This window comes from Rattus norvegicus, chromosome 9 (assembly GCF_036323735.1).
Source record: "Rattus norvegicus strain BN/NHsdMcwi chromosome 9, GRCr8, whole genome shotgun sequence".
Taxonomy (NCBI): domain Eukaryota; kingdom Metazoa; phylum Chordata; class Mammalia; order Rodentia; family Muridae; genus Rattus; species Rattus norvegicus.
The window spans coordinates 100114411-100132455 of NC_086027.1; the positions used below are offsets into that span (position 1 = coordinate 100114411).

The 18045-nt window shown below is 47.1% G+C and overlaps 1 protein-coding gene across 10 annotated transcripts in view; it reads right to left on the bottom strand.

The window, feature by feature from the left end:
- Positions 1-18045, bottom strand: part of Hdac4 (histone deacetylase 4) — a 250023-nt gene that overhangs the window by 163439 nt on the left and 68539 nt on the right. The gene's annotated exons all lie outside the window — the stretch shown is intronic.

Genomic DNA, 18045 nt, shown 5'->3' on the forward strand with positions numbered 1-18045 from the left:
TGGCAGGAACTTGGCAGAAAGCATATCTGTTGCAGGCAGCAGACCAGTGCAGATCCATCAGAAGCTTGCCTGGTATCTTTTCCAGGGCTAGGACCCCATCCTTATAACTCATTTGACCACCATGACTCTTCTGGGTACAACAGTTTGATCAGCAGGCTCCTAGTTTCTGATAACCTTGACAATGTTGAGGAGTCCCCCAGACATAATGTTGAATGTACTAGATGTAGTATTTGTCTGGTGTCCTATGATAGGTACAGGAGTGTACGGTTTAGAGCAAATCCACTGAGGGTAAGTAAGTGTCGAATCCTTCCATCATATCAAAGACTGTGTACCCTCAACATGACTGCCGAGAAAACTCAGAAAGGAAATGAAACGTCACACAATACCTGCTGTACACACTTCATGCAACATTCTAGGGGCAAGGACAGATTACAGAAAAAGCAAGGCTAAAGAGTCATCAAAGGATCCCAGGCATACAGCCAAGAGGAGGTAGGAAGGAGCTGGCTAGAAGAACCTAAGGAGGCGGAGCAGTGGTGCCCAACACTCAGGGCAGCCTGTGTCTTTAATCCACTCAGGACGTAGAGGCAGGCAAATCTCTCTAAGTTTGAGGCCAGCCAGGTCTATAGACCAAGTTCCAGGCTAGCCAGGACCTTGGAGAAAGAGGTGGGCAAGAGATCAGCGGAGTCTAAAGTTGATCTTTTGATTCAAAAGTTGAAATAAGTGATATTAAAAATAAAACAAGGGGCTGGGGATTTAGCTCAGTGGTAGAGCGCTTACCTAGGAAGCGCAAGGCCCTGGGTTCGGTCCCCAGCTCCGAAAAAAAGAACCAAAAAAAAAAATAAATAAATAAAACAAGGCATAACTACAGACTCAGAGATGTTTAAATATATGGTTATACCATGCACAGTTGATGACAGTGAAATTTAAATAAAATAGACAAACTCTTACAAGGTTATTCTATAAGAGTCCAAGTCATGGACATGGTTGCATATGCCTAAAGCCTAGCACAAGAGGGAGGGTGGCAGAGTTAAGGCCACCTCCTGAGACTCAGAGGGGGTGGGGTAAGGAGGGAGAGAAAGAATGAGAATATAATAAAGTCAGACTACTGGCAACCATTAAAAGTCCTGGGAAACTAAAAACTCCAACCACCAAGAACACAGGACCACAAAGGCTTAGAGTCTCAAAACATTTGATAAGTAATTCTAATATTAAACTCTTGAAAAGTATTTTAAAAGTCGACATCCCAAAGGGAGATTCAGCAACAGAATTAAGATCCCCAAAAAATACAAATTAATGCAGCCCAGCAGACGGGTGGAATCATCCTCAACCGAGAGTCTGCAGCAAGAAGTCAGCTCTGATCACCACGGCAACAGATGCAGTAAGGATGCTGAGCATCAGGAACTTAACCTACGTGGAGCTTGCTACACCGTGTTTTTGAAACAGGGTTTCACGTAGCCAGGATGGCCTCAAAGTGGGCCTTGAACTCCTGATCCTGCTGCCTCCATCTCCAGTGTGCTGGGATTACATGTGGGTTTCATAACCCTCAGCTCAACTACTCACACGGCCAAGAAACCAGAGGAAATCTCGTCTCTGTCCCTGTAGAACTTCCTAGAACTCCTTCCTGCCCACGCCACAAGACTGGAAAATGCATCTAAAACTAGAAAAAAGAAAAACTACCCCCTCTACAGTTAATGCTCTTTGTCTAAGAAACACTGTGATTAGACACACACACACACACACACACACACACACACACACACACACACACAGATAACACATTTACACACACACACACAAAGAAAGACCCATTTATAATAAATGTACACATGCTAATCTTAAAAAGGAAAAAAAAAACCCTTAATTTTAAAGAAAGGTACCCAGGCCAGAAAACGGCATGATCAGTAAATGAAGCGCCTGCTTTGAAGGCACGAGAACCTATGTTTAGACTCCTGGACCAGTTGCACACATCTGTAATCCAGCACTGGCAAGGCAGTAGGAGACCAGTGGGCTCAGTGGAGCTCAGTGGCCAGCCAGCCTAGACAAACTGGTGAGCTCCAGGTTCAGTAAGAGACCCTATCTCAAAAAATAATCAGAAAGGAACTGAAGAAGATACCTTTGACCTCTGAACGCACTCATGCACACACCTGCACACACATGTGTATATACCTAGAAGAATACACACCACACTACATACTAAATTTTAAGTTTTTATTAAAAAAGGATAATTTTAACAGAAAAAGTAGCTACAATTTACAAATGAGTAAAATCAATATAAGATCTTTATAGGGGAAAAAAAGGATAAAAATCAACTGAAAGACATTATAGAAATACAAAGTCCTGAATCCAATCTGAAGGACGCAGGGTGTGGGTGGTAAACACAAAAGACATGACAATGAGGTAGAGGAGACAGCCTCCAAACATGGTCACTTGAGTTCAGTTCCCCAAATCCACAAGTGACTGAGGGTTTCTTCTTACAGAAACATGTACCCTGTGGCATACCACATACTTACACACATAAGCAAACAGCAAACCCATTAATACAAAAAGATACAAGAGACCTGACAACAAACCAGACAAGAAAATACTGTAAAAATGTCAGTTCTCCACCAAGTGAGTCCATATATTCAATGCAATTTCAGCAAAGACTTTGAAGGAACCTGCTCTCGGCGATGTCACCACTAAAGAGGAGTTGGTGTGGTGAGAGTGGTAACAGGAAAGAGCCCCTAAGAGGCCAGAGCCCATGCCAAGGAGCCTATGAACGGGACAAGTGCTCCCTGAGATCAAGACAGGCACACTGTGAATGACCAAAGCCAGGCACTAACAGCATGACCCTGACAAATGACAAGCTGACAGTGCAGCTGCTCAGAAGAGGGACAAGAGCTCCTTCACCAAGGCTACACGGAAAGGGAAACAGAGCCAATCCCTGCTCCAAAGACTCACTCCGGTGAAGACAGAACTTCCAACGCTCGGGAGAATGGAGGGCTGGCAATCTCTATGGCCTAGGCAGAAGCTTCTCTGCTATTTTGTTTCTTAATAAAATATAAAAGATAAACCACCAAAGGAAAAATGTTAGTTTTGGCTTGGCCAAGGTGCAATTTAAGAAGCATTTTTGTATATAATCTTTCTTGTACTAAATTATGTCTCTAAAAACGTTTGACAGTAACCAGAAAAAAAATCACTCTTTAATTGAAATCTAAGAATATACTAATACTTTTTATTAAATGTTATTTCTTTTCCAAATATGAGCTATCATTTCCTGTATTATTACTCTTACATAGTCTCATGCTCAGTTAAATCCTTGCATGGGGAAGAGAACCATTCCCAAAATGTTGACCATGGGGACAGCCAGTACCAATGACACAGGGACTCCATAAACCAAGGCACATCTATTTTCATTGCTGAAGGACATTTCTTTCTGTGTATACCAAGAGGAGGAGGAAACTCTGAGACCCTTTATTGTCACCAACAGAGTTTTGGACAGACAAGACATTCTAAGGCCCATCAATTACAAATTAAGGTTCTCACTTGTAAAATTTTATACAACATGATTGGCAGAATAAATAAACCTGACAGCAAGAAGGCTAAAAGGAAACAGCTGCTCAGAAGTGGGTGCCCACCCCACTTCATCATGTATGTCCCACAGGATGACTGCATGTCCCTGGACAACTCTCAAATAGAAGCCTAGACTACTAACAAAGGACACATCGGCACACACTTCCCTGAGCCTTGTGCAATGGAACACACGGACCACCAACACAAGGACCTGGGAGTTTTGTGAGAAAGCCAAGAACCGAAGCAGGGAATGGACTTGCAAGTCATCCTGGCCTGCCATGACTGGCCCAGGCTGCCCAGGCCAAGCGTGAGCTTCCAGGGCCAGCTGCAGGGCCAAGGTCTGCCTTGCTGGCCAACAAGACAAGCCGCAACAGCTGTGACACCAACGGGCACACTGAAAATAGAAGGGTATTTGTTTGCATCTCCTCTGATAAAGACCTGGGTGGGGGTGGGCCACTGAGAAGACAGGAGCAGTCAGGAATGAGATTTTAAGGAAGTTAAATACAGTCTTGTGCAGTATTGTCTGCCTACAATCCCAATGGGTTCAAAGTTCAAGGCCAGCCTGCACAACAGCATGAAACCTGTCTAAGAATACAAAGAAACATGGTCAGCTCATCCCCTAAGGAGAGACTAGGGAGCTGGGTGGCTCTGGAAACAGGCACATACTGCCCTTCCTGAACTTGGGCTGTGTGGGTGCCAGTGTGCAGTAAGTACCCCATGGGAGAGTCCACAGCCAGCCCGCTGCCAGGGCCTCGAGTACAAAAGCAGATTTAGAAGACAGCATACAATCAACACAGCCACACCATCTTCCTAATTTCGGGTAATCTCTGCTTCAGCCCTTTTTGGCAGTGAGTGGGTGTACTGGGGCCATCTGTGGGTGCTCTTCATCTGGTTACTCTACGGCCCCAGTGTGAAGATGCCAAGGAAGATCATAGATGGCCACTAGCACCTTCTAGAAAGGATGAGGTTCAAAGGAGTTAGTAGGCCCTCCCAGAAGAAGGGATGCTTGTTCTCAAGAGTTCACTGCTACTCATCAGGTTCTTGTCTGCTGCCCGGCAGCAGATCAGGGTAGGACACTGCTACTGGGGATACAGTCTGGCTAGGGGTGGGAGGGACTGGAACTTCATGTCTCTGAAGAAAGTGGGGACACAGAGACAGATATGGCCCCTGGTGGATGGGAGCCTGCGTGCAGTATAAGAATGTCAACAGTTCAGGTGACACTATGCACTGCCTCTCTAGGAGCACCAAGTTCTGTCTTTGGCATGGTCCACAGACAGTGAGGTCCGTTCATCCAGTCCTGGCCCAAAAGGAAACAGAGTTCTCTGGCTCAGTGCTCTGGGGTGAGAACACAACCCCCAGCCAGCATTTGTTGTTTGCTGGATGTGTGACGCAAAGGCTTTTGAGAGCTTCTGAGAGAGAATAGCAATCCCATAAACTCAGGCGTCCTTGAGGCAGAGGCCAAGAGAATAATCCAAGAATCTGATGGGCTGGGGGCAGTGACCCAGATGCACTGCAAGAGCCTTGTACCACAGAGGATAGGCACAGAGCTTGGAAACAGAGAGCTACCAAACTTTATTTAAAATCATCTATCTTCCAAAAAGCAAACCAAGACCTATCTGTGGACTGAAACAAGGTAATGGGTGCAAACAGGTCCAGTGTCCAGGGTCCACAGGCACGCCATTGAACCAGAGAAAGAAATTTTTATTTCTCTCTCTCTCTCTCTCTCTCTCTCTCTCTCTCTCTCTCTCTTCTTTTAAAGGAGGAAGGCAAAATGGAAGACAGTGAGGCCATCTTTCAAAGACTTTTAACTGCTTTAAAAAAAAAAAAAAAACATGTGGGAAAAGGTACCCAATAACACCCACAGACAAGCCCTATTCCAGCTCTCTGGCAGGCACAAAGTCAGTAACTTTAAATTATCATATACACAATAAACAGTAAACCCCATGAGATGCAGCCTTACTTTCAAGAACATACAACCAAACAACCCTACAGAAATATACTGGGAACGGCTACTAGCCTGGGGGTTGAAGGCAGCCCAGAGCCTCTAATCCCACCCCCAACAGAGGCTCAAGAAGGGACTGAGGTCTGTGGAATTTGGATTCCTTGAAATAACAGAGGTCAGCTGACTTTTGAACTTCAGGGCTCCCAGGATTTTGATTCAGTAGCTGTCTTCAGAATGCTGGAGAGTCCCTTCCCTGAAGTTTATTTAGCTAAGACCTGATCCTTTCCCAATGTTAATGAAGAATTTTAAGCATCTTGCAGAAAACTCACTTTTGGAAATAAGGTGCCTAGCCCAAAGACCAATAAACATGGCCCAGTGGAGCCCAAGAAGTGAAGACACTAGGTGGGGCGCCAGACAAGCACAAAGGCTGGATCCTGGCTACCTAAGGGACTGAGGAGCAGGAAGAGCTCAGAGGCCTTCTGGCCTTGAAGCTGCTGCCCAGGTTGTTCTATTTTTCTTCTCTTTGCATCCACTCAAATCCTACACTAAGACACTGGTCTGTGCTCCATGAACACAGCATACGTACCCTGAAAAGTCTAAGTGGTTGGCTTGAAAACCCCAGAAGCAGCAAACCTGCCCTCCTTCCTTCCTGGTGAAGCCTTTCCTGGTGGAAACCAAGGCAGTGGGTATTCACTAAGCACCTGCTGGAGGTAAACACTGAGAGAAACTTCAAATGCCCTAAGGAAAAAAAAATAGCAAATCATCCACAGAAACGTCTACTGAGGGAGCCCTCATCACCTGCCTGTCTGCTAATCATCCTGCAGGAGCAGCTAATTCTCAAATAAAACAACACACTTTGGCATGCACGCCAAGTACAGTAGGTCGGGTCACACTGATGTCCAAATACAAGTACCCGTCACATTATTACCCAAGAGGACACGGAGAAGCAACTTCACCACACGGGACCTCCCCCTTCAGATGAAAGTGACACTTCAAGCCAGAGAACCTGGAGAGAGGAGTGACATGAGGTCCACCTCATCATGATAGGGGTATGGGTGATGTCAGTTTTTGGAAGAACAACTTCCAAAAGAGGACACATAAGCAATCCTATCCACCCTATGGGCAGAGTTGTCTGGAAACGGGGACAGGATGACAGCAATCATGATACTACTTAGCTACCAGGGCAGTTAGGAGGTGGCCATGGGGAGAGGAGGAGGGGGAGGGGGAGGGGGGAGAAGGGGAAGAGGAGGAGGAGGAGGAGGAGGAGGAGGAGGAGGAGGAGGAGGAGGAGGAGGAGGGCAGAGGCAGGAATGAGTGCTGAGGGTAGAGAAGAGCAAGCAGCCTGTGGCAGGCATGCTTCATGTGGCATGGAACAGTGATGAAGCACACAGGCTGGTCCAGGTTGGACAGAAAGCTAAGCCAGGCCCTTGGTGAAGGAAGCACAGGATTTCTTTCTACACCTTCATGGTTGCTTGGGATTTGTTTTACCCTGGTTTTGGGGGTGGAGTCCAAGGCTTTGAGGCTAAAGGGCAAGCATTCCACCACGGAGAGGCATCTCCAGCCATTTTGGGGCAAGGGAAGGTAGGATAAATGTGGGTGGAGACAGGGCCATGGGACCCAATCCAGTCACTATCTATTAGTGCTCACAGGTATGAGCACGTCCAGCTTTCTTCACAGGTTTTTATTCTTTGTAAAATGAGCACATCCTGCTTTGTAAACAAGCATGACTACCCATGGTCATGGGCTCTGAACCAGCTCACTGTCAGTTCATTATTTGTTACCCAGCTCCTGCCTCTTCAAGGGTTTCCGTCCTGTGTGTGTCCAGTCTGAGCTTCACTTTGCTTCTGAAATAAAATGTCTCCACCAAGACCAATGACGAAATCACTACAGGACTGATTCTCTGTTCCAACAGGCTAGTGAAGTCCTCCAAGCCACCATCTCTCAAACCGTCCATTCCCTAGAATCCTTGATACCAGCAGACCAGCATTCCATGAACAGGATCTCTGGCATGCAACTGTGGCTCCCACTTCCCAAGGTAGGAGATAACAGCTGTAGCCAACAAGTAGGAAGGCCAACTATGATAGTCCAGTGCGCACGAGAAAAGCCCAAGAGACAGGAGAAATGCATCATCCCATTTTATAGATGAGCAACACTGTGCCTCAGAGATACAAGGTCTACTATCAAGAGACAGGCAGGCCTCCAACCAGAATCTATGCAGACAGACTAGCAACAGGACCTATACTATCAAAAGAGTGAAATTTTACCAAACACCAAAACATGTGCAAGCACACACACGAGTAACACATTCACTTTAGTATCAAGGCAGTGGGTGCTGGTAACAGTCCCAGAGTTCAGTGTCCTCACCCTGCCCCCGTGCCTCCCTTTTCTTAGATGCAGACAGCTAGCTGCATGCCAATGCTTAGTTTTAAAGGTCACTCCATAACATTTCCTGTTTCAGGGCCACTATAGATCAGGGTCACAAGGCTGGCTGGCATTTAAAAGAATCTGCACTGTTTTGTTTTCTGCTTTTTAAGGACTACACGTTCATCTTATTATCACTTCTGCTCTTTTTCCTTGAAGATAAATCATTGAACTGAGGCCCAAAGGTGCTTACGGACAGGGATGGACAGAGTGCTGCTTGTTCTCCATCCCAGGCTCTGACGCCAAGTGTCTGAGAGGCCTAAGGCATGGCTTTAGCCTCTGCCCAGGAAACCTGGGTGGCAGGTTAATTTGCTCAGCACAGGCTGGTGATCACGCTCACTTACTAGGCCGGTCTGAGGCACAGTCTTAGAACTACTGTCTCTAATTCCTTGGCATTCATTATTTCATGATTTCTGCCAAAGACATGAGCAGACATAGCAATGGCTTCCAAAAGATGTTCCCTGGCTATAGGAGAAAATAACACAGTTTCATTCCTGTTAATTTTTATATAAAGAACAAACAAGAATGACACATTATACAAATAAGGGCTGCCCTATGTCCTTTCTTGGTATCAGTCAGGGTTGCGTGGAGGGTCACAAGTGTGGTAGCTACCCTCTAGCCCCACTGGGCTATTCTATGAAGCTCTGATGGAATCAGAAACTAGAAAGGGACAATGGAAGTACACTCAAGACCCAACATCTCCCATGAGCACCAGGCACAGGAGCGTCTGCAGCCTTTTCTGATTATTACTTGAAAAGAGCCCACCTTGCTTGTGAGTCAGTGATATGCCACTCAACTAATTACCTGGGAACACAACCTAGATTTCTTATGTCCAGGCCTAAGGTCACTAAGAGGGGGAGGGGTGTGCATAGCTCAAGTCTAGACTCTGTAGCTCAGGCACCATGTGTCCTAGGGTCACTAAGAGGGGGAGGGGTGTGCACAGCTCAAGTCTAGACTCTGTAGCTCAGGCACCATGTGTCCTAGGGTCACTAAGAGGGGGAGGGGTGTGCACAGCTCAAGTCTAGACTCTGTAGCTCAGGCACCATGTGTCCTAGGGTCACTAAGAGGGGGAGGGGTGTGCACAGCTCAAGTCTAGACTCTGTAGCTCAGGCACCATGTGTCCTAGGGCACTGTGAAACCCTGCTGGGCTAAGATGTCCTTAAGGACGAAGACTGGCCTTGATGGGTAAACACAAGCAGACTACACCACCATGTGATAGGTGGGTCTCCTTAGCTCTGTTCACTGCTAACCAAGTAGTGTGAATGGTGGCCACACTAGCAGCACCCCAAGTGTCAAACATCAACCCATCACTGAATTATGGTCCTAGCTTAAAAAGGCTCCCTAGACCTTCTAGGAGCCTGCACCATCAACCTCCCTTGCACAGGCTTATCAGGCACAGGATAGTAAAACACAGAGGACCACAAACACAAAAAGGAAATCTTAGAAAGACTGATAGAAAACAGGAACCTAGAAGTAAAGCTTCTAGACACAGAGGCAAGTGGTGTTCTTCAAATTGATCAAAGCACTGAGTCCATGCTACAAATCCTCAGTTCTATCAGATCACACTGCAACACGGAGGCACATGTTACCATTGTCTCAGGCACACAAGGCCATGTTGTGGGACATGGACACTAACTTCAAGGCAGCATTCTAACTGAAATCAGTCACTTGCGTATTCTTTTGCCTGTTGCACACAACAGAGATGTTAGGGACTGAGACAGAAACAACCCCACCACCACCACCAAAAAGCAAGCCTACTTATGGAACATTCAGGAACAAAACAGGAATGCCTGGGTATCCCTAGAGCAGACAGAGCCAGACTGAATCTAGGCTTCATATCCAACTGGGCCAGGCCCCTTGACAAGGCATGGCTTATTAGAGGATGTCAGACTCCTGGGCATCGCAGGGCTTAAAACACAGGCAGAGAGCAACCCCGCTACACACTGGAACCTTTGCACCTCCAGGAAGGCCTGGGACAAGCTGTACCAACCCTGTAGCCTTCTAGAGTCCCAGCAGTCCCAGCACTCCTAGTTGTCACAAATATCACCATCTCTTGACAGAGGCTAAGTGTACCTTGGGGGATTCCTTACAAAGTCTTTGCAACCCCTCAGAGGTCATCACCTCTGCAACCTCATTTCAGGCTCTACACAGGTTAAAAAAAAGCTCCTGTGTCTGGGACCCACAGTGTAGAACTCATCCACATCCCCTGTGGCCTACACTAGAATGGCACTGACACTGATAAAAGCTTTAAGGATAAGCATCACTCAGAGACCTGGCTGTGCTTTACAGTACACAGCAATTTCCTTTAAAATGGACACAGGGAAGTGTCCCCTGCTCCTACCATGCCTCTTGCTTCAGATCCTGATACCATGAGGCTTCTCCTCGGTCAACATAACACCAAAGTGGAGGGCCTCCCTGTATTACAGGCCTTCATTTATAAGGCTTTTCCTTGTGAAAAGCTGCTGCAGAAAGACAAGTGCCAGGCAAAGGCACCTCAGTGCAGGCACACTTTGGGATGCTTAATACAAATAGTATGAAGTCAATGATGTTAACCTCACACTCAACAGAGTACTCAAATGATCCAACACCTCTCCTGACCATACATTCAACGTGTGACATCACAAGGAGGAAACAGGTACTGCAGATGCATAGCTGACACGTAGTGGTTTATATTAATACTTAATAGGTCAGTAGCTGAGATCTATCTCCTTAGGGGCCAAGGCTTAACAGTATCCACATACAAAAGAGCATGACTTGGTAGAAAAGACCATTTAGGTGGGTCCCATCTTCTGCCGACTCTGCTGACTTCCATACACCACACCAAGCCTAGCCAGGTTACTCACTTCAGGGCCAGTTTCCTGTCCTGGTCTGCCATGAGAAATGAGTGGGTCCACCACACTAGTCCAGGCATTGAGACACAGGCTGATGGCCGGCAAAGACGGGAGATCCAGCAGATGAGGAGAAAGCAAAGACTAGGGAGAGGCAGGTGAGAACAAGGAACAAAGTGAGAGGAGTGTGCTGTGCGGCCTCCTCTGAAGCCCACCTAGAAACTCTACCTGCTCTATATTGTCTCAGTGATCTTTCAGAACAGTGAGCATGTGCTATGCTTGGGCTGTTATTCATAAGGCCCTAAGAAGGGTCTCAGAACCCATGATGACCACAAGTGACCCAGGATCATTGTTCTCACCCCATCTGGGAATTTCAAATGGATGAAGACCCTTACACTCAAAGAAGCACACGAAGAACCTGCCAACTCTAGCCCTGGCTGCCCCACAGCAGCTCTGTGGGCAGCCACTAGCCACAGATGGCTAAATGAACCGAACTCAGTTCTACAGTCACATTAGCCTCCCTTGAAAAGCTCAGCAGACCCCTAGCTAGAGGCTTCCTCATGGATAGCACAGTTATAATCACAACATATTCTACAAAGTCCCTGGCTGGAGAACCAAGAGGCTTCTGCTTTTATAAAGTTGTCTTTATTTCCCAGGCCCTGTTCTTACTTCAGGTGAGTAAGAAAAATATTCCCAGCTGTCCTTGACTCTGTTCCCCAAACGGAGTGAAGCTGGGTAGTCTTCCTGTGGACCATGAAACAGAAGTGGAAACGGCCACCACAGAAAGTGTGCACCTCCAACTCCCATCTCCCCATGAGCACAAGAACAAAGGGCCCAATTTCCCCAGCCTGCTCTTGGCTTCCTTTCCCTTCTTGCGAACAGACCTGTTGCAGGCCTATAGGAAGCAGCCAACAACACTTTTCCCCCTAAATGTGTATGCATGCATGCATGTGTATAACCAGTGTCACAGACACATGTAGAGAACAGAGGACAGCCATGTATGTACATAACTAGTGTCACAGACACATGTAGAGAACAGAGGACAGCCATGTATGTACATAACTAGTGTCACAGACACATGTAGAGAACAGAGGACAGCCATGTATGTGTATAACTAGTGTCACAGACACATGTAGAGAACAGAGGACAGCCATGTATGTGTATAACTAGTGTCACAGACACATGTAGAGAACAGAGGACAGCCATGTATGTGTATAACTAGTGTCACAGACACATGTAGAGAACAGAGGACAGCCATGTATGTGTATAACTAGTGTCACAGACACATGCAGAGAACAGAGGACAGCCATGTATGTGTATAACTAGTGTCACAGACACATGTAGAGAACAGAGGACAGCCATGTATGTGTATAACTAGTGTCACAGACACATGTAGAGAACAGAGGACAGCCATGTATGTGTATAACTAGTGTCACAGACACATGTAGAGAACAGAGGACAGCCATGTATGTGTATAACTAGTGTCACAGACACATGTAGAGAACAGAGGACAGCTTTCAGGAGTTAGTTGTCTCTTTCCACTGCGTGAGCCCAGAAGACTAAACTCAGGCAAGTCAGGCTTGGTGGCAAGTACCTCTGCCCCAGAGCCACCTCACTAGTGTAGAAGTCCGTTCCTCTCATGTGCACTTGCCCCTTCCTTGGGAAGAAAAGTTCAGTTTCCTTTTTGACCTACCCCATCTGAGAAGATGCATCCCTTACCCTCTTCTGGGCTCCAGAAAAGAATACCCAGTCCTCAGGGCCTATCTTCTAGGTTTGCTGTTGGGAACTAAGGCCTGTGTGCAGTGCCTTGTGAGACAGGAAGCAGCCACGTCTCAGAGCTCAGGCTCCCTGGTCCAAGTACCTGCTGCAGGCCCCTCTGGGGAGGGGCAACTCTCCTCAGCCCAAGTCTTTTTTTTTTTTTTTTTTTTATTAACTTGAGTATTTCTTATATACATCTCGAGTGTTATTCCCTTTCCCGATTTCCGGGCAAACATCCCTCACCCCCCTCCCCTCCCGCATGGGTGTTCCCCTCCCCATCCTCCCCCCATTGCCGCCCTCCCCCCCACAGTCTAGTTCACTGGGGGTTCAGTCTTAGCAGGACCCAGGGCTTCCCCTTCCACTGGTGCTCTTACTAGGATATTCATTGCTACCTATGAGGTCAGAGTCCAGGGTCACTCCATGTATAGTCTTTAGGTAGTGGCTTAGTCCCTGGAAGCTCTGGTTACTTGGCATTGTTGTACATATGGGGTCTCGAGCCCCTTCAAGCTCTTCCAGTTCTTTCTCTGATTCCTTCAACGGGGGTCCTATTCTCAGTTCAGTGGTTTGCTGCTGGCATTCGCCTCTGTGTTTGCTGTATTCTGGCTGTGTCTCTCAGGAGCGATCTACATCCAGCTCCTGTCGGCCTGCACTTCTTTGCTTCATCCATCTTGTCTAATTGGATGACTGTATATGTATGGGCCACATGTGGGTCAGGCTCTGAATGGGTGTTCCTTCAGTCTCTGTTTTAATCTTTGCCTCTCTCTTCCCTGCCAAGGGTATTCTTGTTCCCCTTTTAAAGAAGGAGTGAAGCATTCACATTTTGATCATCCGTCTTGAGTTTCATTTGTTCTAGGCATCTAGGGTAATTCAAGCATTTGGGCTAATAGCCACTTATCAATGAGTGCATATCATGTGTGTTTTTCTGTGATTGGGTTACCTCACTCAGGATGATATTTTCCAGTTCCAACCATTTGCCTACGAATTTCATAAAGTCATTGTTTTTGATAGCTGAGTAATATTCCATTGTGTAAATGTACCACATTTTCTGTATCCATTCCTCTGTTGAAGGGCATCTGGGTTCTTTCCAGCTTCTGGCTATTATAAATAAGTCAGCCCAAGTCTTGATGTGTCAAGTGTCTCACACAGCAGCTGCCACCATCAGAGGATGAAAATCTTCCTTACCACAGGGACTGTTCCTACTCCAGGGAGGCATACAACAACTAACATACCATTACCTACCTGCCACAGAGAGCCATGAGCCTGGGACAAGAACACCGGCTGAATTAAGTCAGGCTTTCACAAAGTTGCTCTATTCCTGATACTACTTTGTTTGGCTTTTCATCTAAGTTGGCCCTGAATTCAGTGATCTTCCTGCTTCAGCCTCCCAAGTACCGACTTGTTTCTTTGTGAAGCAAGACAAGACAGGTATCTTCAGGGGGTGCCATGCTCCTGGGTGTGGTTACTGGACATCCATCAGAAGCCCTACAAGACTACTGGTATCAAGGAGGACGTGTCTAACCAAACCTCCTGAGGCCACCAACCCTCCTAGGCCTTCAAGATATTCACTGAGCAGTCAAGAGTAATGCCCTAGCCAAAAATAACCACCACTGATGCCAAATCAGCCAGAAAACACTCCCAACTTTAGCCTCTCTTCATACCTCTTGGATCCTGAGGCTGGAACCAAGAACTGCACTCTGCTTGGACAAGAGTTTGCCCAAAGAGAGCGTGTGACAGACTTGCAGTGGTCAAAACCTAGACCAGAGTCAGCCAAAAGAAGCAGCAGAGGTTTCTATGGAAGTTTGAACAAGCTCACTTCAAAGTCAAGAGCAAAGCAAAATTAGCAGCAACCTCATCTGGCTTCTCAAATCACAGTGACTAATTAATCTTCCTATGCCAATCCTAAGGTATGCCAAGCGAGGAAAGAACAGCAGAGCCAGATGTGGACAGAAGCAGCTTCTCCCACAAAGGAGGAGAATCCAGGAGGTAGTTTGTCCAGTGCCCCACACTTCTCAGCCGGTCTTTCCGTCTTTCCAGCTACAAAGCAGAAGAAATCAAGTAACTTGTGACAGTGTGCAGAGAAGGCCCTGCCCCAAAGACTAACTTCCAGGTCCTCATATCAAACCTGTTTGAGGTCCTGCCTCTAAAACCACACTTGAAAGACCAGCAGGTACTCTAGAATTGAACTGTGCCTGCAACTCCAGCCTCCTATCTACATCAGTGGACCCCCAACCAGTAATTTAGCCTCATGTATAAAACAAGGACAGAAAAGTCAAGACAAGCCCTCAGCTAAGATGCTGCCTTTGTATGTGCATGTGCATGTGTGTGTGCATGTGCATGTGTGTATCACACAGGAGCAAAACCTGTTGCTGATATTTTCATTCCCTACTTCAAGGACTAAATAAGATAAGCCCTGACTACGGGAGCACATTACAAGTATGAAATGACCCCAGGTGGTGGTATAGTGACACTTGAATTATTAATCTGAAGCGGCAGATGAACAGTGTGGGTCCTACTTAACCCTGAACAGCTATGAGGACTGTAGGTAGAATTCAGCATACCCACGACCATCCTGCAAACTCAGCAGGCAAAACACACTTGTTTAGTTCTTGTTATTCTTCAAAAGACATTCTGTTTTCCAGGGACCTGGGACTACCAGCAAACTACACAGATGGCAGGGCCACTTTGCCAGCGTCCTGGGGTTAGAAGCCTTCAATCAAGCTGTCACTCCAGTGCCATTAAAATGCAGAGGGAAAATGGTCTCCGTGACAGAGACTAGCAACAAAACACAGACACCTATTGTTCAGGAGGAACAGGGCTCTATCTGGTGATTTTTCTAAAGTTAACAAAACCATATTCAGAGGAACATATGAAAAAACCCCTTGGAGCCTAAGACCTCCTTAGTGACACACACAGCTCAGTCAAGAACACATGCTGAGGCCCCTCCAATTCAACCTCAAGGCCCAGGTCAAGCAGGTGAGGCTGTGCTTTCCTGTAGGCAGCCATCACCATCTTGGCAGCTCTTACCCTTGGTGGTAGTCTGCAGATCTGTGTGAGCGCTGGTGGAGACACAGCAGCGACAGCTCGGTCCTGCTTGGAAACCTCGCTGTCACACATCCAGGACAAGGGAATGGGGCACTCCTTAGTGCTTCATCCCTGATAGCTTTCCTGGGCCTGCTGTGGAGCTACATGACTTAGGGCCTCCTTTACTGGGGAATCTGTGCCCTCTCTGGGGCTAACAATGTCCTCTGAGTGGATAAACTCCACACTGGAGGCAACATGTTCCTACTTTTGCCCCTTTCTTTATGAATCCGCCTTGCTAGAACACAAGGAAGAAGGGCTTTCCAACTTTCTATCCTAATTTTGATACATTATAAAATCTTCTGACTTTCATCAAAGAATATTAGAACAATGCTGCGAGTTTCTAGATTTAGGGACAGAGTAAGAGCTGAGTTTGGTTTTTCATTTCAATTGTGGATGTGCGGCTTAGTTTGAATTCAATCATGAACTTACTTCCAGCCAGTGTAGGCAGCAAGCAATGAACTTTGTACTTTAAATACTACACACACATGGTACGCGCGTGCCCATACCAAATACATTTACCACTCCTACCCCACCATGTATGGGAACCAGACTTCCTTCCCTCTCCCTCACTGGTCAAGGTGTTAACAGGGAAACAGGGAGCCTTTCATGCAAATGATTGGAGGTCACAGTGGAAGTCCTCAGTGTCCTGGACAGCTTAGCTTAGTGTAAGCTAGTATCTAATGACTGGCCACAGGCTGTCTTGCTACTACACACTGATGACAGGTCTACGCTCAGGGCTCCAATCTGTTAAATTAGGAAGACAGACAAGGCTTCCTATTCGGAAGCCCAGAAGGTGGCAGGCAAGCCGAAGCCAGGCTCAGAAGTCAGAGACCACAACTGTCCTGATGAGCCCTCAGGATACCTGCCCAGGCTCTCTCACCAAGACGCTATTACCTAGTGCCAGCCAGGTACCAGCCGCATAGATACTTCACTCAGGCCAAGCCAACCTGTTCTCAGTCTCAGCCCAACCACTCCATCCTTCATGACTGTGACATAAACCAAAAGCTGGAGAAGATGCTCTTCACCAGGCCTGTGGCTTCTGTTCCATGTCAGGACCCCATGTGCCCAACAGGTCCTGACAAGCCCTCTGACACAGAGGGGCCTGGCCCTAAGCCCACTGGGCCCACTGGTGATAGAAGGACAAGAACTGCATGAGTCAGGTCAAAACTCAACCCTACTGTCCCATGTGACTACAAGGCTACCCACCTCATTTCCCACCTACCTCTGCACCAAGCCAAGCCAAGTTAATTCACAAAAAGAACTTTCTGGAAGAGACTGAAGAGTTGCAAGGAGTCATGCATCTACATTTTTCTGAGCCTATGGCAACGGGGGCAACAGGAAGTACAGGCTGCTAGCCATGGTAAGCAGCTCTGCCCTCTTTAACCATCCATCCTACAGCCTCAAGCATCCAGGGGGCCCAGATGGGTTTCTCAGATCTCACCTATCCCCTATTCCCTCTGTCTCTACATGTTCTATCTTGCAGACAGGAGGATCCAGAAACCCTTGTCCAGAAACCCTGACATGGCTCAATGCCTGGATCAGCAGAGGCCCAGCCAATATAGACTCCTGGGGCCCACACAGCTCTGAGGTCTGCCTGCCAATAACAGTAGATACCCTCTGACAAGTGGGAACTGTGCCGCTGCTCCTGGAACTATGGGCTACTTTAGAAACAAGAAGAGGGAAGAGACCAAATACCACAGGGTGACTGGCCCCCCATGTTTACCTGCCCAGACCTCTAACAACTCATATGATCTTAACTGACTTTCTGAGATTCAGAGGGCAGCTCCCACGGGAAAGGGGATTCTAGAAAAAGCCCTACTTGTTCAAACAACTTTCTGCCCATGATATTATACCACATTCTGTAAAATGTTGGGACATACCTTCCCCAGGTTCATATGAGCAAAACAGAATGGTTTTGCATTTTCTTTTCACAAGACATACTGGCTAGAAGCAGCCAACATGGATTGAAGAACAGTTGTACTAGATTCTACAGTGTACCCAGTATGTATCACAGTTTGTGTCAGAGGTCTCTTTTCTTCTGAACACACCACCCAGCAACCAACAGCCCACACCCTACCCTCAACTCTAGTCCTGAAGAGAATGACCACGCAGCAAGAAGCTGGGAGAAGCCTCAGACTGCCTAACATATGGCTCTGCATAGCTAGACACCAAATGTGAGGGTATGAGCAAGGCATTTGAATCTCTGAGCCTCACTTTCCTCGTCTGTGAAACAGGGTTTATAAAGGCACCATCTGATAGGTGTGTGTGTATGTGTGGGGTGTGGGGTGTGGGGTGTGGGGTGTGGGGTGTGGGGTGTGGGGTGTGGGGTGTGTGTGTGTGTGTGTGTGTGTGTGTGTTAATGTTACAGAGGAAACTGTAATAACACATATAGCAAAACCTGGCATCCCTTGGAAGATGGCTGCAATCTTCAGAGCCAGCACAGCCAAGGGTCCCTTTCCACCT